Below are 6,985 nucleotides of genomic sequence, written 5' to 3'. Positions count from 1 at the left end.
AACTTCTCTTCTGGATACATCTCTCCTTTACATGTAGGTCACAGGTGTAGAATTGAATCGAATCGAATCGAATTGAATCGAACTGAATTGAGTACTGTGGCTTTATTGTCTGATTGTCTGGGTGTCATAGCGGAGACAAAAACTGATGCCCAGATAAAGACACCCAAGGACCCAAAGGAAGGATGCAGCAGCAGGTCTCTCTCTTAAAGATCTAACACATGATGAGCTCATACAGTGGCAATTTAACGTTATTAAAACAGCAAATAGCTTTTATAGGTGTGGTTAATTTTAAGGTTGACTTTCAAAAATGGCACTCTTTTCTAAACACAGAAGAAGCTCATTTCAATATCAAGCAGAAAAAAAACGAAGACATACGTTTTGTTTTTTTATTTTATTTTAAAAATCAACACAGTTAGAACTAACCGTGTGTCGCAAACATTTATAGATCAGTCCACCTGCTTGTTTTAACTATTCTCCTTTCTGCCTTATAGGTAAGCCATAGGGACAGACAGAAAATCTCAGATTTCCCACCTCGTACACCTGCGTGACACGTTCATATTGACCCACAGTTGTGTGAAGCTGTAAAGTCTGAGTCTTTAATGAGGGTCTGTCCAGCTTTGGATTCTGTTAGTATGTGTTTGAACTGACCTGAACCTCCTCTCTGTGGGCAGAAGGTAAAAAGGGTGATAAAGTCGTGCGTGCATCAATCTTGCAGAGGGTCTGTGTAGCAAATAGTCAGCAAGAAGAGGTGAAAGAGGCTGATGGCAGTGAAGAGAACGTGGAAAATAAAGGTTTTCTACCACTTTTGTGTGAAAATGGTTTTAGGGTAAATGTAGAAGAGGGATGAATCATAAAACATTTAAATCAATAGCCCACATAGCAAGGAGGTCTGGCCCGGATCTGGTGTCAAACCGGCACAACACAGCTGGCTGACTTCTGGCATGATAAGACGTATGTCATCAGGATATGGGCCAGGTGGCATTGATGGCACTGTTTATGTGATGGCATGCCATATCTGGCTCGATTGTGGTTTGGTGTATGTGGCCCAGGCTCATAGAAAACAGGTCTGGCCCGGATCCGGCATCAAGCTAGCACTTCTGACTGACTGGTGTCATGGCAGAGTGTATGTCAGCCAGATGTGGACCAGGTCTGGCATGATGGCACTATTTATGTTCCTATTTTCCTATTTTAGTTAGAAGATCCAAATGCCATGTTGCAATACTATACTGCTATGGTAGCCAACGTTTCAAATGCAGGTTTGACAGGTTTGTTAGTGTACACTTTATCCAAAACCTGGTGACGGTTTACTCATTGTTACCAGTGGGTGGCTGTAGCTCAGGAGGTGGAGCAGGTCACCTACTGATCGGAAGGTTAGTGGTTCCGATCCCTGGTCTGCATGTCAAGACTGTGAATGTGTTTGAATGTAGTTAGGAAGCACTCAATTTAGAGAAAGTATGTGATTGGATGAATGTGGCATGTTGTATAGAGCACTTTGAGTAATCTGTTAGACTAGAACAGGGTTATATAAGAGTCAGTCCATTCACTGTCTGAACAGAGTTTTCTTATGTTACTTTTGCACTGTTTTGCGTGTTCTGGCACATGTTGTTATTACATGGCTTGATTAAGGTACACATTAGGCTGACATCTGGGGCCAGAGCTGAAACTGTTCTGGGCCAGCACAGGGCCAGCAATGTGTCTACAACTGGCCCGTGGCTGCACACAACTTACACATGGCCCACATAACGCAAAGAATGATGGCCCTTTGGTGGCCCAGATCAGATTTGCCAGATGTGGCCCACACATGGGCCAGCACAGGATCACCAGTGTGTCTGCAACTGGCCTTGTGCTGGCCCATGTGTGGGCCACATCTGGCAAACCTGATCTGGGCCACCAAAGGGCCGTCATTCTTTGCGGTATGTGGAGAAGGACAGTCTGTCTGCAGAGCTCGCTCAGCTTCAGAGAAAACTAAATTTGTGTGCACTCTGCCAAAAAGTACAGTGGACGACCTTATTCATGTTAGGACAGCCTGCCTAAACACTGTGTGAAAATCAACTTTTGAAACAGGATGCAAAGACAGCCAGACAGCAAATCAAACAGCTGATGGCCCAAATTTCACTGATGCGCACCAAGTTGGACTAATGTGAGATCCAAGCTGGAGAACTCACTGACGAAACAGTGTCACACAAAGTGCAAACGAGCAGCGCCACCAAAGAATAAGGGCTTGTTCAGATCAGGAAAAGACCAGCAACTTTGAGATGAGCCGTCTGAAAGAGCAGCTTCAGCAGAGGGACAGTGAAATCCTGATCCTGAAATGGGAGAAGGACAGTCTGTCTGCCGAGCTCGCGCAGCTTCAGAAACATGAGGCCTCTCTGAAACAAACTATGTGGAATGAGAAAACACAGAGAGGGAATCTGGAGCAGGAGAATTAAGTCCTGGAAGAGCAGAAAGTGGTGAAGGGCACAAAAGAAATGCAGAAAAAACTGGATGAGCAGAGGAAACAATTAGCGGAGGCTAAGACAGAGACAGAAGAGGCGGCAACCCCAGATTCCTCCTCATCAGAAAGCCTCAAGTTGTGTTAGAGCGCAGAGAAGAGCAGTCTCAAAACACCACCAACAACAGATAACCACGTGAAAAAGGCACTCAAAGAAGAGACAAAATATATTGAACTCGCAAAGAAAGTACGAAAAGGCAAGACAACAACTGAATGAAGCGCAGACAGCACTGTCGAAGGAGAAAAAATATTTTAAAGACACAGAGAAGCAAATTCAACAGTCAAAACAAGTGTGAGAAGAAGTGCCGATAGTATTTAAAGGTGAGGTCAATCAAATACTGGAGACAAAGGCTGAAATATTAGGACTGGGGAAAACACTGAAAGTGGGGGGAAAGTTGTGTGTCAACAGAGTTATTCAGTTGGTACAAAATGTCCTTAGAGAACATTGAACAACTCAGCCTGACAGTATACAATGAACTCCATGACAGTTTCATCCATGCCGCCGCCTGCTGCTCCACCAGCAGCCTCGTCCACGCTTGCAGCAGCAGTTTCATCCATGCCGCCGCCTGCTGCAGCGCCTCCGTCTCCAGCTTCCACGCCAGCTGCAGCCTCCGTGTCTCCACCCACGCCAGCTGCAGCCTCCGTGTCTCCACCCACGCCAGCTGCAGCCTCCGTGTCTCCACCCATGCCGTCGCCTGGTCCGGCTCCGGCTTCAGCATCACCCACGCCTGGTCCGGCTCCGGCTTCAGCTTCGCCTGGTCCGGCTCCGGCTTCGCCTTCAGCTTCGCCTGGTCCGGCTTCGGCTTCAGCTTCATTCGCTTCGCCGGGTCCAGCCTCCGCATCCGCTTCAGCGTCGTCTGGTCCAGCCTCCGCGTCCTCATCCTCGTCTGGTCCAGCTCCCGCGTCCTCATCCTCGTCTGGTCCAGCTCCCGCGTCCTCATCCTCGTCTGGTCCAGCTCCCGCATCACCAGCTTCGTTTGGCCCCGCCTCTGCATCAGCCTCACCTGGTTCAGCCTCCGCATTCGCTTCAGCGTCGCCTGGCCCAGCTTCGGCTTCAGCCTCTCCCTCATCTGATCCAACCTCCGCTTCGCCTGGGGCTGCAGGGGCCACGCAGCCTTCGGGTCCCCTCCTACCACCTCCACATTGTCGGTCATCTGCCAGGCCGCTTGTTGGGCATCATCACCACCGTGGCCGCCCTCCGGACTTCTGTTGCCGCCACTGCCTTCCGCGTGGCCGGCCTCCAGGCTTGCATTCCCGCCGCCGTTGCCGTCCGCGCGGTCGGCCCCCAGAACTGCTTCCTCGCCGCCGTTGCCGTCCGCACGGTCGGACCCCAGAACTGCTTCCTCGCCGCCGTTGCCGTCCGCACGGTCGGACCCCAGAACTGCTTCCTCGCCGCCGTTGCCGTCCGCACGGTCGGCCTCCAGAACTGTTTGCCCGCCGTCGCCATGTGCACGGTCGGCCTCCAGAACTGTTCGCACGTCGCCACCGTTGCCGTGTGCACGGTCGGCCCCCTGGACTTTTTGTAGACTCTTGGTGAGCTCTGGTTTCGTTTTGTTTTTGATATGCTTTCCTGCGTTTTTTGGACTCTGGTGCTCCTTGTTTTTTTTTTTTTGCTTGGGCCTGTCCCTCCATCCTGGACCCCCTCCGCCCGCCCTGGCCTGGTGCTTTGTTGTGCTTTTTTTGTTTGGGGCTGTCGGGAGTCAGCCCTTAGAGGGGGGGTACTGTCACGGTTCTGGGTCCGTTGGACCCAGTATTTTGAGTTCATTATGTTTTGGTACTTTTGCATCATGGATTTTCCTTTATGTTTCTCTGGTACTTGGTGTTTCAGTTATCTTGGTGTTTTTCTATATTATGATTTATGATCTGATACTGTTGTGATTATGATTATCATTTAGTAGCCTTTGGTCAGTGTCAAGTCTGTCTCTGTCTAGTCTGTGTCTTAGTAAAGTGTGTTTTGTTTCCTGTTTTACTTTGAAGGTTCTTGTTCCTGTCTGATGTTAGTATGTGCAGCTTTGTTCCCCCTGTCTCGTTAGCCCTGATCTCTCCCAGCTGTGTCTCCCTCCTGTTGCCGATTTCCCCGTTACTACCCTGTGTATATAAGCCCTGTGTTTTCCCATGCTCAGTGTCGCGTCGTACCATCAGTTTATGCCTGTGTGTTCTTGGTCTCAGTGTTCCGTCCTCACTTTATGTTTGTTTTCCTGCCAGCAATAAAGCTGAGGTTTTTTGAGTTACATTCCATTTTCCGAGTCCTGCATTTGGATCCTCATCTCTGCCTGCCCGCACACAGAGCCTTGACAAAATTGAAGAGACAAAATATGATCACGCTAAAATTTAACTGACACGCGCACGCGATTATGTGACAAAACTCTTAAACTGGCTTAAAATATTAATTTAAATTGTGCATCTAAATTGAATTTTAAAACTAGAGTGGTTGAAAATAACCACTCTTCTTCTCCCATCTTCCTTTCCTCATCGCCAAGTGGCCATGGCAGATGCCACCCCGTCCTAGAGCCTGATTCTGCCGGAGGTTTCTCTCTTTTAAAAGGGAGTTTTTCCTTCCCACTGTCACCAAAGTGCTTGCTCTTAGGGGGTTGGAGTTTTTGTGTATTTTTGTAGGGTCTTGACCTTACAATATAAAGCACAATATAAAGGAAGTGTTGTTGTTGTTGTTTGGCGCTGTTTCTTAACTTAAAATGTCCAATTACAACAGGACATTTTAAGTTAAGAAATAGCGCCAAACCACAAAATTAAATTAAATTAAATGAAAAAAGCTTTGAATTTGTGCTTCGTTTCATTTGCTATAAATTTGCTAAAAATGTAATATCAGATTAGAATAGTGTGTCTCAATATAATGTATCATTGGTCTACAGGATGATGCTGTGATACATGATACATTTGAAGTAGATGTCATAGTAATGTCTTTCTGTATGTGTGAACAAACCAGTGGTGAAAAGACACCAGAGATACGCAAAGAATAACTGATGTTTGAGGTTAGCTGGTTAGATTCGTCTAGATATTCTACTTTCTGTGTTCTATTGGAAAGGACCGATTGTATGCTTTGCTAACAACTGCAAATGTGACAAATGTGTTACAATAACTATGTGTGTTGTTTTAGCAGCAATAATATTAAATGAAAAAACGCTGAGAATGACTAGTAGTAGGTGACACTGAATGCTTGCCGTGTGATGAACTGTTACTACCATTGATTGTGTGTTTTCTACCATAAACTGAGAAGCTACACTTTGTATATTCACCAGAATAGAGGAAATAAAGTACCCAGCGTTCAAAATTCTCCTAAACTCAATTTAACCTGTCCATGGTGCTCAAAAAGACGTTTACTCCCATGGATGACTCTTATTCAGAAAAATCTTTTAGTGATCATCAGTTTCTTTGGCTGAAGAGACTGAAAGGTTCCCTGGAAAGCAGTTTCAAACTGCTTTAGAGGTCCTGCAGGATATTGGGATGAAGCGGTGCTCTGGAGATACAAGGGAAAAGACAGATGTGGAAACAGCTGAATCAAAGAGCCATTAGTGCTCTGATTGCACTAATAGTTATAGCTTGTGGTCAGCTAATTCAAAAATGGAATCCAAAAAGCATTTGTATCTCTTAAAGTGCAACCGAGATGCAGATAAAATGTGAATCCTTAGAAGAGCGACAAAGTTTTGTCTTCTGTTGGAGGTAGAGCCTTTTCTCTAATGTGTTTCCTTTCAAATCTTAAAAAAAAAGAAAAAGAAAAAAGGAAAGAGGAAACAGGATGAATAGACGAAAGAGGGTTGTGTGTGGAATTTGTTAGGAGGGAGAAAGGGAGGGGTGGTGGTTTGTTATATTGCTTAATCCGGGCAGCACGGTATCACACACTAACACCATCTGTCACCATTTACATAGGAGTCAGCTACCGAACTGGGCTGCTGGGTACTGACGGGCACCGGGCGGCTGCTGGAGGGGAAGTCTGTGTCAGTGAGGTGGTTACGCCCGTGGTCTGTGTACAAACCGTCGGGGTGTGCGTGTGTGTGTAGGGGTGGGGGGTGAGTGTTACTGATTTGGCATCGGCAGCAATCCGATGTGCGCTCAGTGAGGAGGATGCTGAGGAAGGAGAGGCAGGGCGAGACACGGTGATGCGGTGACACATGGCTGCCTGCCGGTGCACTTAGACTGCGGCTCACACTTCTTTCCATTCACCGAAAAATAGGAGAGGCTGGACTCCGGGTTGCCTAGAGACGCTGCTCGGAGGCTGGAGGCTGCCGCAACCGACAAACGAGCTGTGGAAGCCCCGCACACTGCTGATCGGACAGCCTGCTGATCCCTTTGGTAAGCCCAATTTTGGCTCCACCTGGCAGTACCTGCAGCATTTTAGCATCGCAGCTGCTGTTGCTAATATAACGACCTGCTGTTTGGGCTACCACAGTAATGCCAGTGTAGCAACAATTGTTCTCCTTTTCCATTCAGACGTCTCATTGCGCAAACTTAAGCGTCACACTTGGTTCCAAAGAAGGT

Source organism: Diplotaxodon limnothrissa, linkage group LG9, assembly GCF_057381915.1.
Source record: "Diplotaxodon limnothrissa isolate DT_005_m linkage group LG9, D_limnothrissa_male_GT1.1, whole genome shotgun sequence".
Taxonomy (NCBI): Eukaryota; Metazoa; Chordata; class Actinopteri; order Cichliformes; family Cichlidae; genus Diplotaxodon; species Diplotaxodon limnothrissa.
This window is presented reverse-complemented; position numbering follows the sequence as displayed.